This window comes from Camellia sinensis, chromosome 2, assembly GCF_055761805.1.
Source record: "Camellia sinensis isolate YWXY chromosome 2, ASM5576180v1, whole genome shotgun sequence".
NCBI classification, from domain to species: Eukaryota; Viridiplantae; Streptophyta; class Magnoliopsida; order Ericales; family Theaceae; genus Camellia; species Camellia sinensis.
In genome coordinates, this window is record NC_138962.1 from 52,869,826 (window position 1) to 52,886,725 (window position 16,900).

Sequence of the window (16,900 nt, forward strand, 5' to 3'; positions counted from 1 at the left end):
CATACACTCTTCCTCAGAATGGTGTCTCTGAACGCAAACATAGACATATTATTGAGACCACTATTGCTTTGCTTCATCACTTTTCTGTTCCCACCAAGTTTTGGTTTGATGTAGTCTCAACTACTACTCATCTCATTAATAGACTGCCCAGTGCAACTCTTTCTCATAAATCACCCTATGAACTTCTTTTTCATACTTTACCTGATTACTCTTTTCTCAGAGTGTTTGGGTGCCAATGGTTTCCTTGGTTGAAACCCTATACTAGAAATAAGCTTCAACCTAGGTCTACTCTCTGTGTTTTTTTTTTTGTTATCACTCCTCCTATAAAGGATACAGATGTTTGGACATGGCCACAGGTAAAGTCCATCTTTCTCGACATGTGAGCTTTAATGAGGATATCTTTCTTTTTTTTGTTGTATCTCCTGTCTCTGCAGCCTTTTCCTTGTCTACTTTTCAGTCTTTCTTTTGGCATGCTTCTTCTTTGCCCTCTATGTCTGCAGCTCCCGTTTCTCTACCTCAGACCTCTATTGCACTTTCCATTCATGCAGTTGCTGCTACATCAGCTCAGCCTCCTCCATCAGTTCCTGCACCTGTTTTGACTCAGCAGCTCTCTGTTGCTGCACTAACTCAGACTATTGCTGCACCAGCTTAGTATATTTCTGTTCAACATATTACTGCACTAGCACAACCTATTCTTGCTCAGTCTATTTTTATTGATTTACCTTCTATTTCTTCTTCTGCAAACATTCATCTCATGGTCACTCGTTCAAAGATCCATGGTCTTGTGGCACACACATCCTCCTCATTTGTTGATATTGAGCCTTCTACTTACCAATAGGCCCTTGCTTCTCCACATTGGCATGCTACTATGCTTGAAGAGTACAATGCCTTAATGGCTCAAGGAACTTGGTCTCTTGTCCCTGTTCCATCTTTTAAGCAGGGTATTGGTTGTCAATGGGTGTTCCGCATTAAAAGAAACAGTGATGGTTCCATTGCCAGATATAAGGCACGGTTGGTGGCTAAAGGTTTCTTGCAACAAGAAGGTATTGATTATACTGAAACCTTTAGTCCCGTAGCTAAACATCCTACAATTCGCATTTTGCTTTGTCTTGCTTTACATCATCATTGGCCATTAAAGCAGCTGGATATTAGCAATGCTTTCTTACATGGTACCTTGGATAAGGAGGTTTAAATGACACAACCACCAGGATTTGTCAATTCTTCTTCCCTACAACTTGTGTACAGATTACAGAAGGCTATCTATGGGTTGAAACAAGCTCCCAGAGCTCGGTATTCTACTTTTTCCATATTTTTGATTTCTCAAGGCTTTGTTAATAGCCACTGTTAGGGCTGTGCATAATACTGCAAAAATCGCACCGAACCGTTCCGAATCTTGCAAAATTTCAACTCTAGCGGGTGGGTTGGGTGGGTGGGAGGTCCAACATTGGCGAGTCGGTGCGGGTGGCGGGTGGAATATCCCAACCTGCAGGTCAAACTGACCCGGCCCGCCTATATTTAAAAAAAAAAAAAAACCTATTATGCTTATACTCTCTCACACACACATAGAATAATTTCTCCATCAAACCTAATTGACCCATTTCAATTTCGTCTCATTCATTCACACTCACACACAGTCTTTTTTCATCGCCACTGCTACAACATTTCATCGATTTACACATATCGCCGCTGTTGCTGTGCTAATCGACTCCCCGCTGACAGTCTATCCTCACCGCCGACAGCCTTTCGTCTCCTTTTCTCACCGCCGCTACTGTGCCGATCGTCACCACCACTGCTGTTAGTCTCCCTCTCTCTCTCTGTCTAATAGTTTCTTTCGATGCTCTCTTTCTCAGATGTATATGTTCTATATACATATAATAAATGGTAAGTTTCCACCCAGTTCCCCTTCTTACATTGCTCGACTAGCTCAGATCTAGCTCAGTTTTTCGCTTTCCATACCTATTTTTTTTGCTAAATATAGTTTATGATCTGTATGATTTCTCAGTGTTCATTTCGTTATAGATTTTTCAATGTTGCTGCAGTGTGTATGATTAAACTATCTCTCTCTATATAGAGATTTTTAAGTCTTATAGATAAGGCCCAGCATAGATTCACACCCATATGTTCCTTTGGATCACTAGGTTACACACACACACACACACACACACACACACACACACACACACACACGTGCATTAATTTTCAACATTATCAATTGCTACTGTGGTTATTCGTGTTCTCTCTATTATTATAATCACATTGTTCGATCTGAGGTAAATAAGCTATCACCTAAATAATAGTTATTAGGTGTTAAAACATTGAAAATAAATTAAAATTATTATTAAAATTATAATAATAATTTTAAATTAAAATTAAAATTATTCATGTTCTCTCTATTATTATAGTTATTAGGTGTTTATTTGTTATCACATCTTGTTTACTTGAACATGGATATGTTAAACATTGACTTGCTTAGAAGCCATAGATGAGCTACTCTTGTGGGCTTCACTTTTGTACAAATTTATCACATTAAGGATTTTATATAAATAATATGCAAGAGAATGGTCACAGGAATATACTTATTATTTATTTATTTACTTATATTTATCATTGATAATATTTATCGTTGATAATTTTTATTTATTCATAATTTCTATCCAAAATAATATGCAAGAGAATGGGCTTCACTTTTATTTATCATTGTTAATTTTTATTTATTTACTTATCATTCATATATTTTTTTTTTATTTTTGTAATAGGGAATGGATGAGGAAAATACAATTGCTGGTGGAAATCCTACACCAACTGCCGAATCAACCACTGTTGCTAGTTCTACCACTACCACAATGCCTGCTAAAAATTCTGGTAAAACTCGTCCATGCCCTAGTATTAATTTAGATAAAAAGAAATCTGAGGTTTGGGAACACTTCACCTTACTTGATGATTATAAGCCTGATAAACCTAGGGTTGCTTGTAATTATTGTGGTAAGGATTATGGTGCTCGTGGAAAACAAGACGAGACTAGTAATATGTGGAACCACTTTAAGTATCAGTGTATGAAGTCTCCTATTAGGGAAGTGGACAAAAAACAAAAGACGCTATCTTTTGTTAAAAAAGAAGGAGAGGAAAAGAAACGTGATGGTCGAAGGATTGGATCTCTCAAAGCAGTAGGATATGATGAAAAACTTTGTAGGGAAGCACTAAAAAAGATGATTATAATTGATGAATTACCTTTTAGGCATGTGGAGAAGGAAGGGTTTAGAAATTTTTGTTTAGTTATAGAACCTAAGTTTCCTGTCCCTTCTCGCACTACTGTTGCTCGTGATTATCTGAACTTATTTCTTGATGAAAAGAAAAAATTGATAAAAGTTATAAGGAAACAACGAGTATGCCTAACCACTGACACTTGGACATCAATTCAAAATCTAAATTATATTTGTGTCACCAGCCATTGGATTGATAATGATTGAAATTTGCACAAAAGTATTCTTAATTTTTGTATAGTTCTTAATCATAAGGGTGAGACAATGGCAAACAATTAGACAAATGCTTGCAAAACTGGGGGATTGAGAAGATTTTCACTATTACAGTTGATAATGCAAGCTCTAATGATGGTGCTATTGCATTTTTGAAGAGAAGAACCAAAGATTGGCCTTCCACTATCTTGACAAATGAGTTTTTGCATATGAGATGTTGTGCACACATAGTGAATTTAATTGTTTATGATGATTTAAAAGAACAAAATCATTCAATTGCCAAGATTTGAAAAGCTGTGAAATATGTAAAGTCATCTCTAGTTAGGCTACAAACTTTTAAAAATTGTGTGGAGCATAAAAAGATTATTTGTAAAAGTTTGCTATGCCTTGATGTTCCAACAGGGTGGAATCCCACTTATTTGATGTTGGAGGTAGCCGAGAAATTCCAAAAAGCTTTTGAGTGTTTAGAAGAGGGAGACCCACGATTCAAGTTATTTTTTATGGAAAATGCTGATGAAAATGAAAATTCAAATGAGAATGATGGTGGAAGAGCAGTGCCGGCCCTGGGCATTGGCCAACAAGGCCATGGCCTAGGGCCCCTCAAGATAGACTTAAAAAAGGGCCCCTTTTATTATGGTATAGGGTAATATATTAGATATGTTGCAAGTTAAAAAAATAAATAAAGAGAAAATACAAATTAACTTAAAATAAATTAACCCATTAAAAAATTAAAAGGCCCATTCAAAAAAATTAACATTGTAATCCACTAAAACTAGACCCAAAAAAGGGTCCTCCTATTAAAGTTTATTGTAATATATTAGGTATATTTTAAATCTAAAAAAAAAATTTAAGGAAGACCCAAACTAACTTAAAATAAATTGACCTGTTAAAAAATTGAAAGGCGCATTTAAAATAATTAGCATTGTTATTCATTGAAAATGATTTTGCAAAAAAATAGATTATGCAAGTATGATTAATTTATTTGCTTCTAAAAATGCAAGAAGAGCGAGGATCAAACGACACTTATTAATTGTTGTAATGTAATACTAAATATTTTTTGTAATTTTGACACAAATTTTGTCTTTTATCTTCATTTTTTTTTCATTTTTTTTTCATTCAATGAAAAAAAAAATGTGAAGGGCCCCAAAAATTTATTAGTTGATTATTGGCTTTGGGCCCCGGAAATCTCAGGGCCGGGCCTGTAGAAGAGGCAAAGGAAAAGGAAAAAGATTCATTTCATATCCTAAAGAAGAGGATTAGGAGGTAGCTAGAGTCTTTGTGAAATTTTTAAGATTTTTTTATCATGTGAGTTTGCAACTTTCAGGATCTTTGCATGTGACATCTAATGTTTTGTTTTATCAACTTGTATCGGTGCAATCTAAATTAGTTCAATTGAGTAAAAGTGGGGATGCAGTGTTGAGTAACATGGCTGATAAGATGAAATTGAAATACGACAAATATTGCGAGAATCTTGATAATATCAATTTCTTGTCATATGTTGCCGTTGCGTTAGACCCTCGCTACAAGTTGACATATCTGAAGTTTTCATTCAATAAAGTGTATGAAAATGACAAGGTAGAAATTTTAGTGGCGAGGGTGAAGGCAACATTGGAGTGCTTGTTCGATCATTATGTTGAAGAGAACAATGTTGCTAATGTTGCATCTTCATTTGCAAGTAAAGCTCCTCAAGTGATGGAAGTTGATGAAAAGGAAGATGAAGATCCCATGACCCTCTTTGCCTCTCAATATATTAACCATTTGGAGTCGGAAAAAAGTGTGGAGAACAAGTCAGAGTTGGAAAAATATTTGGTTGATGATTGTGTAGACCCAAGAGTTCCAAACTTTGATATTTTGAATTGGTGGAAGGTTAATGGCAATAAGTATAATGTTCTCTATCTAATAGCAAGAGATGTGTTAGATGTCCCAATTTCTACAGTAGCCTCTAAGTCAGCTTTTAGTACCAATGGACGTGTGCCTGATCCATTTAGGAGTTCTTTGACGCCAAAGATGGTGGAGGCGCTAATTTGTGCACAAAATTGGTTACGGTCTTCATCAATTCCAATCAATCTTAAAGAATGTATGGATGATGTTCAACAATATGAAGAAATCGAGTCAGGTAATTTTTTTGATTTGTGTTTATTTTAAATTAATTATTCAATATTGATTTTAGTTTTTATGTAATTTTGAATAACATTAAAAATATTTTTATTTTTCAAAATTTTTTGCATCATCTACTATACAAGAAGCAACTATTGTTGAGGACTAATTTGTCTCCAAGTTAGTTTGGTTTTAAAGTTCTTGAGGTTAGACTTAATTCTTACTCTTAAATATTATTTTATTGTATTGTTTTTTTTAATTTTTTAATAATGATTTTGATGATTGTGTTTTGTTATTTATTTATGTTTTTTTTTGCTTATGTCTACAGATTAATGAAGTTTTTGGAGTTTGGTTGAAGCAATTGTGAAGGGTTGAAGTTATTGGGAAGTTTGATGAGTAGATTAACTTTTTGAACTTTTGCATTGTTTGTGGACTTTAATTAACTTTTCATAATTTTTTTTTAGAACTATGTTGGATGTTGGACTTAGATTAACTTGCGAACTTTTAGATTGTTTGTGGACTTTGATTATTTTTTCAGAATTTATTTTAGAACTATGTTGGATGTTGGATGTTGGATGAACTATGTTGAACTATGTTAGATGTTGGATGAACTTTGTTGAACTATGTTGAATTATTTGTGAACTAGGTTGAACTTAGATCAACTTTAGAATATTTTTTTGAACTTTTTTTTAGTATTTATTTCCTTGTTAAATTGTTATTGTATATTTGTTTGGAGTGTTGGATTTTTAGTTTACTAGTTTGTTAATGTTTAATGTTATATTAGATGAATATTTTAATTTTGACTATTTCAATTACTTTATAAATTAGGTCTTTTTACTCTTTGATTCAAGTTTTGTAATTTCAATTATATTTTTTATAAACCGGCAATTCGCCCGAACCGCCAAGGTAAATCCGTCATTATTTGCCAAACGAACTGTCGATTTTTTATAAGAAAAATGACAAATTCTAATGACATTTTTATCAATCCGCCACCCGCCATACGGTTTATATTTTTCTCCTAAACCGTACCGACCCACACCGCGCACACCTCTATCCACTGTGATAATTCTTTGTTCATCCATAAACTTATACCTCTATTATTATTCTTCTTGTGTATGTGGATGAGATTCTCCTTAATGGAAGCAATCCCTCTCATCTTTAAACACTTATCCACCATATGCATTCAGCATTTGCCATGAAGGAGTTAGGTGACATTTCCTATTTTTTGGGAATTTCAATTCAATCTCTTGGGGATTCTTATTTTTTTATCCCAACAGAAGTATGCTTCTGATATTCTTGTCAAAGCAGGCATGACTTCTTGTAAATCTTGTCCTACACCTAGCTCCATGAAACCTCTTCTCAATCTTGTTGCTTCCCTTCGTTTTGCTCAACCTCAGTTATATCGAAGCTTGATTGGAGCACTGCAATATCTTACTATTACTCATCCAGATCTTTCCTTAGTTGTCAATCAAGCATGTCAATACATGCATGTCCCTACAAATGGTCACTTTGCTTTGGTCAAGAGAACTCTTCGGTTTGTTAAGGGATCTTTCTCTCATGGTCTAATTTTTTGTCTTAGTTCTTTCACCTAACAAGTCTTCTCTAATTCCAACTGGCTGGTGACCTCATAGACCGCAAATCTACTTCGAGTTATTGTGTCTATCTTGGTTCAAATATCATATCTTGGTCTGCAAAGAAACAACCTACTGTTTCTCGGTCCAGTACGAAGGCTGAATACTGATCACTTGCTCATGCTACGGCTGAATTGAGCTGGTTACAGATGCTTCTTCATGATCTTTCTATTCCTACTACCATTCCCTCTATTCTTTGGTGTGGCAACTTATTAGCAATTGCTCTTGCCTCTAATCCTGTGTTTCATACACGCTCCGAGCTCATTGAGGTGGACTGTCACTTTATCTGTGAAAAGGTTGCTGGCAAACAACTTGTTCTCAAATACATTCCCTCTGTTGATTAGATTGCAGATATATTTACTAAGCCTTTGTCTGCTTCTCATTTTCATTTTCTTTAGTCCAATTAGCTCATGGTCCACTCCTCTCCCATCAGCTTGAAGGGGGCTGATAAGGATATTGAAGCAACTCATATTGCAACAGATCATCCAGCTGCAGCTCATTCAACTGCAATCAAAGCTGCAAGTTCAGTTGCAACTCATACAACTTCCTTAGTACAAGATCATGGCTCAGCTTCAGCTCAAGGCTTACTGATAGTTACACCTTCCAACTGACTTCCATATCACATGGTAATTAGTTAGAAATAGTTATAATTTGTTAAGCCGGTTAGGTACCTCTTGTATAAATAAACTTTGTATCTTTGATATTTGTAATGAGAATTGAGTTCAAGCTTTTCATCAGAAACCTTTGAAGAGAATATACCCCTCAAGTTTTGACCATCAGATTGAAATTTATGCTACATATATACTCATCATGCATGTGAGATCAATAACATGTATATGCAAACCCTCATCCCAAAAATGATAGAAATAAAAAATGGAGAAATTACACATCAGTGAAATTTTTATAAAATATTTAAAATTTTAAAATTTTAATTATTAATATTTTTAAAATCTTTAATTGATTTGAAACTTTTTTTTGAAAAACTAAACTGATATGTAATTTTCCCAAGGAAAAAAAAAGAAAAGAAAGAAAGAATACACCTTCCAAGAAAATAAAAAATAATGCATGCGCAACAAAATTATAAAATAAAGAATAAAGAATAAAGAATGCATGCTATGTCCTGGTGGGGAGGTTATAGAGAATATACCTATTGCGCGAGAAATCAAATCATACATAAATGATCGAATCTTTAAACGCCCTGAAAATGTTATGAGGTGTTCGGAAATGGTTGAAGTAGTTGAATAGGAGGATTACTATGACTATAGCCCTTGGTAAATTTACAAAAGAAGAAAATGATTTATTTGATATTATGGATGATTGGTTACGTAGGGACCGTTTCGTTTTTGTCGGCTGGTCCGGTTTATTGCTTTTTACTTGTGCCTATTTTGCTTTAGGGGGTTGGTTCACAGGTACAACCTTTGTAACTTCATGGTATACTCATGGATTGGCTAGTTCCTATTTGAAAGGCTGCAATTTCTTAACGGCCGCATCCACTAATTCAGAACTTAATTTGAAAGCCATATTTTGACCCGGACGTTTTTGGGATGCCGCTAATAACCAACGAATGACAAATGCTTTTCCTTGTGTGGATCCTATTTCAATGGGAACTCGATGAGTCGATCCACGTACACGTCTTGCTTTTATTGCTATATTGGGAGTTACTCCACATATTGCTTGACGTAAAACAGATAGTGGATTTGTTTCTGTCTTTTGTTGAATCTTTTTCATGGCTCGATAGATAATTTGATAAGCCAATGATTTTTTTCTGTGTTTCAGAATACGGTTAACCAACATATTAACTGATTGATTGCGATAAATTGGATCAAATTTTGCAGTTTTTTCTTTTGCAGTACCTCGACGTGACCTGAGCGTGAAAGAGGTTCAAGAATCCGTTTTCTTTTTATAAGGGCTAAAATCACTTATTTTGGCTTTTTTACCCCATATTGTAGGGTGGATCTCGAAAGATATGAAAGATTACCTATTGCTGCCTTGTGGTCTATTTGGAAACACAGGAATGAGGTGTTGTTTTCTGAATTGCAACCTGATCTGTTTGGTCTGTGTGATATAATTAAAACCAGGACTGCTATGTGGGTTAAAGTTGCTGATGTGAAGCTGCCTTTTTCAGTCAATGATTTTTTGTATAACTTACAACAAATTAAGTTTTGTCGAAGAGGGATAGGCTGAAGCCGTGCCTGTCCTACTTCTTGTTTCTTTTCTTCTCTGGTAGGTGCATTTTCTTGGTGCCTATTTTGGTGCTAATTTCTTTTCTTCTTTTCGGACTCTACTGCTGCTTTTGAAAACCAGCCGTGCCTCTGCTGATTTTTCTCGGACTCTGCTGCTATTATCTGCTGGTGCATGCTGCTATGCTGTTGATATATTTTGTGGGTTATTCTGCTGCTGCTACCACATTGGTGACTCTTACTGGTTTATTCTCCTCTGGTTTATGCTATTATTTTCCTATGTTTCCTGTTGGTTTTCCTCTTGTTGGTTTCTCACCAACGGTTGTATTACTAGCGGATGTTCGGGCTAGCTCATTGGTGTCAAGTTTGTTTGGTTTCAATTGCTATGCTACTGATGTATTTGCGTTCGTTACACTACGCCAAAATTGGGCTTTAGCGGCGGTTTTTTACTGCCATTAAAGGCTGTAAAATCGCCGTTAAAATCTTTAACGACAATATTAACGGCGGTTTCGTTACCGCCGTTTATGCACGTGTCGGAAAAAGTACAACCGTTGTAAAAAGGTAAATTACCGTCGTTAAAAGTTGACCAAAAACGGAGGTAATATAGGACAAAAAACGGCGGTTTTTTACCGCCGTAAACAGGTTCAGATTTTTTCAAAATGTAATTCTTTCTTCTTGCACTCCCCAAGTTTTGAACCCAAGACCTCTCATCTACCCACACCAACCACTCTGCCATAGCCACTCTTCATGAAATATATTCCCTAAATAAATATTTAAACATTACTTTTACTTTATTATAAATGGTTTCGCCGGAGCTCGCCGAAGTTTCGCCGGAGCACGCTGAAGTTTCGCCGGCAAAGACCGCCGTCATTAACAGCGGTAATGATTGGGCATTAGCGGCGATTTTGTTACCGCCGTTAAAGGCCGGCATTAGCGGCGGTTTTGTTACCACTGTTAATAGAGGGTTTCATTACCGCCGTTAAAGACACTTTAGTGGCGGTTTTTTTAACGGCGGTAATGAAACCGCCGTTAATGATAAATTAACGGCGGTATTAACGGCGGTTTTCGTTACCGCCGTTAATAGTACCTTTAACGGCGGTTTTCGTTACCGCCGTTAAAAAAATCGCCGTTAATGCCCTGTTTTGGCGTAGTGTTATATATATTTTCTCTTTTATTTGCTGATCAAAAAAAATGTTCACCGATTCATTAGGATGACTACGCTTCCATAGAGGGCATTCTTCTTATTTTTAAATATATATAGGGAGTTTAATTTCCTTTTCATTAACAACATAGAGGGCATTCTTCTTGTTTTTAAATATATATAGGGAGTTTAATTTCCTTTTCATTAACAAAAAAATATATATAGAGAGAGAACATGATTGGGGCAACAATCCTATGTCTATGCTGACTAATGTATAATTAATTTAAAATAAAAATAAATAATAATGTGCTAATATCATCTCATCCTCATGGTTATGGAAAATGAGCCTTGTACGAAATCCCAGAAAACCTAGGGATCTGAGATCTTGATGAAATTGTCAACTAGGAGACTCTCGCACACACCACCTTTTCCACTCTTCATGATGATTAAAAACCATTTTAATAATGGACTTCTGATCAACCACCGCCCACCATGTTAGCTTTAAAAGACTAAAATTAACAAAAGATTATATATTAACCTATGATGCATTGATTTTTGAAAAATTGTAAATTAGTGAGATATGGAAAAGTAAATGCAAAACTACACAGGTGCAAGGGTGAGTTTTGTTTTAATTTAATTTTATTTTATTTTAAAATGAGTGTTCGAGTCAACTTACGTACATCTCGATTAATTTTGAGATCCTGAAATTAACGACCGAGTAAATCTTCTTTGAGTTATGATTCAAGTGATCCAAAAAAAAAAATACTTAAATGTCAATAAGGTGAGATTTCATATCTGAATCAATGAAATAGTGTCGGCTTGTTATAATATAATATAATTCTACCAAATTACTAATATCATAGCGTGTGAGGAAAAAATACATATATATATATATATATGGCCAGGCTCGGCCCTGAGATTTCCAGGGCCCACAGCCGATAATCAACTAATAAATTTCTGGGCCCTTCACATTCAATGAAAAAAAAAAATTGAAAGTAAAAGACAAAAGATTTGTGTCAAAATCACAAAAAAAAAACTTAGCATTATATTATAATAACTAATAAGTATCGCTTAATCCTCACTCTTCTTGTATTTTTAGAAGCAAAATAAATCAATCATACTTGCATAATCTAATTTTTTTGCAAAATCATTTTCAATGAATAACAGTGCTGATTATTTTAAATGGACCTTTCAATTTTTTAATAGATCAATTTATTTTAAGTTAATTTGGGCCTTCTTTAATTTTTTTTGGACTTAAAATATACTTAATATATTAGACTAAACTATAATAAGAGAGACCCATTTTTTTGGCCTGTTTTCAATGGATAACAATGTTAATTTTTTTGAATGGCCTTTCAATTTTTTAATGGGTCAATTTATTTTAAGTTTGTATAGGCCTTTTTAAATTTTTTTAAACTTAAAACATACATAATATATTACATTAAATTATAACAGGAGGTGGCCCTTTTTTTTAAGTCTATTTTGAGGGGTCCTAGGACATGGCCTTGTGGCCTATGCCCGAGGGCCGCCCTGTATATGGCAGCATAATTTAACTCAACTAGAATGATTGTTGCGTTTGATTTTGGTTAATCTTCTATCATCTTTGTACATATTTCTGATAATACACTTTTGAAGTATGTCCTTGATTTTTCACTGCAGTTGGTGTGATAGTGAAAGCTGAGATTTTGTGAAGATAGTAGAAATTCCAAACAGGAGACAATATATATATATATATATATAAATATATATTTAAATGCACACAATTTCAATACATGCATGGTGAAGTCTTTTTTGTTTGGGATTAAAGGCGGCTCAATCTTATTTGAAGTCTAAAGTTTAAAAAATTTAATTGAAACTTTTTATAATTTTTTACACTGCAATTTTAATTTTTTGATATTATAATTTTATTTAAAATTCATAATATTCACAATTAAAATAATCCTATTTATAATCTTTTTACACTAAAAAAAAAAAAAAGTGGGGGCTCCCCTACTTTGCAATCTTTAAGCGAACATCTAAGTTGTCTATCCCTTACGTCGTTACTAATCACGATCAATTTTTAGACTATCTAGTCACTTAGATAATGTGCTTAAGGCATTAACTGGAATATGGGATTGACTGTCAGCAAATTACATTTTGATTTAGTTATTGCAATGACCCCAAAAAAAGAAAAAAATGAATGAATTATATGACTTTTGTTTGTGAACTGTTGAACTCAATGCAAGTCACATGAAGAGGACAATCCACTGACTTTTCCATGCTCATTTTAAATGTCTCTCATTTTAATTTGTCTCTAAATTATTATGTCTTTTTATCTTAATACATTCATAATCATTAAATTATATTATGTCTTAAGATTTACATGTTATAAAATTTACATGATTCAATAATTAATACAATAATAAGTCAAAATTTAAGAATAGAGAATAGAGAATCGTTGACATGTCTGATAACCTTACTTAACAAGTAACAACATCAATTGATTTTTTTAAATATATACATGTAAAAATATTATAGGATATATATAATTACTATACAAGGGAAGAGGAAAGGGGCTATCCAACCAACTCTAATTGGTTTATTTTGATAAATTTTTTATTTTTATTTATCTATTTATGTAAGAAAATGTTTTGAACCTCCAATTTTGGCCTCTCAAACTAACCTCTAGTGATGTGTCATAAGTCATATCACTTAAAAATCCCACTAAAATATAAAAACTATCCAATAAGTATTTATCATGCAATTGAGGGTTGATATTAGGGGTCTAAAATTGATACGATATAGCATTAGTGATTTATATATGTGTGTGTATAACATTTGTTAAGATGACTATCATATTTAAACTAAGAGTTTGGATTCTTTCACAAAAATTTAGTTTTTTTTTTTTTTTTTATAAAAAAAAAAAATTAGATTCCACACCATATTAAGTGGATCGTAATAGGATGATGTTTATTGAAAAGAGTTGATTTTTTGAATAAAAGATACTAATTTAAGAGAGAGAATTTTAAATGTAAGCACAAAATCAATATATCTCATGACTTAAAAACATATCTCAATTCATTAATGCATGAATTAAGTCTTATTAGTGCATCGTCAGATGATAACCACTATAAAATAAAAAAATTACAAAAAAAAATTATGATATAACCAATATTAAATTAGTTGTGTGGTTCATGGTTACATGGAAGTAACACCTTAATCTAAGGTCAAACACGCAACAATGCAAGAAATATAAGGGGGAAAATATTTTCTACAATCCACACACCAGAGTGGAATGTGTCTAGGTTGGGAATGTGGAATCCATGACAAATTCTATTACGATGATTTAAGTCATTCATCTTAATAAATTTTTATATGTAGATTATCTATGAAAATAAAATAAAATAATGCAAAATAAGTATATAGAAATATGATGAAAACATATGGTTACGATAATCAGATCAATTTAATTTTTTCAACATAAAGATTTATGAATAATGAACGACTCAAATTATCTGAATGGAACTAATTAGGGACCTTACGAACCCAAATTGAATGCATATGGACTAGATGAATCTTGTGTTTCAAATATAAAACCAAATCCTTTGTCTTATTCTCCCGTGTCCCTTCATGCTAAGCTCTCTTTTTCACAAGATTAGAGTCGGAGATAAATCTTGCAATCAAATCAATGTTTAAGGGATAAGAAAAGGTGTGACAAAAGATCGTTAATTGGATTTGGGAATCTTGTTATGCCTTAAACACAACAAGATTTTTTTTTTTTTTTGATCAGGCTTAAACACAACAAGATGGTTGCCCCTTCTGAGTGGGGAAATCCCAGGCATCCTTCAATAATTTGAGATGTTTATTTGTAATGGTTGTAGAAGAATTCATAGCAAATTGCTTAACTCCTTTTTTATTGTTATTTAGGTAGAGGGCATTGTAATGCTATATTTACAGCATTATTATCAGGGTAAATAGATTGTAAGGACATTTACACGAATTGACCCTGAAACCCTGCTCAATATTGGAAACACATTTGTTATCCGCTCTTAGATAGCCATCTGTTAACGAATCATCTTATTAGAAATAATAAGACATCTCTAAATAGAGTGGCGAGGCCATACGAAGAAAAAAAAAAAGAAAAGTCAATTAGATATTAACAACCTCAAATCATTTATTTTTTAAAATAAATATAATCCGATCATATATAACTGTTAATACTTAATAAATCTAAGTTGGACCCACTAGAAGGGGAGCACCCCATTTCCTCTCAATCTTTAAATTTTTTAACCAGAGTAGAAATAAATAAAGAAAAATAAAATATAAAAAAAAAATTAATGATATCCATTTTGGAATCTATCTCTGGGTATGAGCTTTTCTTTCAATGATGATTGGGTTAGATAGATGGATATAGGTGAAGACTTTCACCAAAGCCAAAGACAAAGTATATATATATATATATATATTTATATTGAAGAAGAAGAAGAAGAAGAAATAGAAGAAGAAAGTTGGAGGTGTGGACTGGAGGAGCAAGCGTCGCCGCTGCAAATTCGCACGTTGGAGTTGGACACCCTTCAATTCAATGCAATACTATAATATTATTATATTATAATATAGTATAATATAATACAACCAAACCAACCAACCACCATCAAATCTCACTCACCCCCCCTCTCTCTCTCTCTCTCTCTCTCTCTCTCTCTCTCTCTCTCTCTCTCTCTCTCTCATTGTATAAATATAAACTGTAGTTTAGACCTTTTTTTTCTTTTTTCTTTTTTTTGGGCGGTTGTGGAATTGATAGTTTGTATATATCATTGAAATTGATATATAGGATAAATTATAAATACATTTTTTAAAATTTGTTTAAAATACGAATTGGTATTTGTTGTTTTAAAAAATTATAAATATTCTTTTGTTAGAATTTTTTATTTGACAAAATTAATTAAAAAAATAAATTCATGATTGTTTTCTTATACAGTGATAAAACTATCTGAATTACTAATTAAAATAAATTCCTATCATCATTAAAAATTGTTAATTAATTTGATAATTTATTGATAAAATCGATAATTTCTTATGAAATTAGAAACTTCAAAGAGATGGATGTAATTTCCACAATTATAAATAAATATGATTAATTAAGAAGATAAGTAGTAAATACACAAATAAAAGCTTTTACACATTTTAGATGATGTTTGTTTGACTTCATAGATAACATCATTGGATTAGCAATATTTTGAACTTCACGTGAATAATGAATGTTCAGATAGCAAAAATAACTATGAGTTTCACCGCACGGTCCATGGGTGAGATTGGGAAAATTCTATTTTCACACACGACTTCCTTTCTTTTTATACATTTAATGATTTTTTTAATTACATTTTTGTCTTAAAATTTAATTACCAAAATATTTATTTCCCAAAACCCTGACCCTAACCCTAACTCTAACTCTCTTAAACCATTAGTTTCCACCATCACCATCACCATCACCATCACCATCACCATCCATGGCTGCCGCCTCTCCTCTCATCCACTCTTCCTGTAGCCTCTTCCCTACCACTACGACCCCCCTTTGTCGATTAGTGGCCTTGCCTCTGATGATTGTACCAACCAAGATCAACAAAAACTAAAACAGTTCAATTCAAATCCAAAGTTTCGGAAATAGATCTATCAGAAAGGCAAGAAAAGAGTGAAAATGTTGAGAGCTCTGTTGAGGATATTCATTGCAGGACGCCCTTCATCTCTGGTTGCCAAGATATTTCATCCATTTAAGAACAGGTTTACACAGAAATTTAGGACAAACATTGTGTATGAACTCTATCCTTGGGAGTTTTTGGAAAACGCAAATTTATACCAACATAATTTAGTAAAAGGGAGTATAAACCTTTCCAACATCATTCCTTTCCAAGTCAACAAGCATAATGTGCTCTGCTCATTGTTTTTCCAACATATAATCTTCTTTGGGTGTTTTCCCTCACTTTTGGCTACTAAACTATTGGTCGGCAAAAGGCCTAAATTTGGTTGCTGAAACGATTTACCGACCAAATTTTCCTGTCGCCAAGTTCGTCGCCTATACCCTGTCGGCGATAGTATTGGCAACCAAACTTCATTTCGTCGCCAAAAAATGAAACATTTCCCTACTAAATTTCTTTTAGTAGCCAAATGGTATCTTTTCGCCACTAAAATCGTTAGTCACCGAATGTGACTTTTGCCTACTACGCTCATGTAGTCGGGGAAGGTATTCGTTTTTGCTACGAAAATATTGGTCACTGAAAGTGAACATTTACCTACGAATCCTTCGTTAGTCAGCAAATGTGACCTTTTCGCTACTAAATTTTTAGTCACTAAAAGTTCTATCGTTAAATTTTGACCAACTATTAGAGACTAAATAATTTGGTC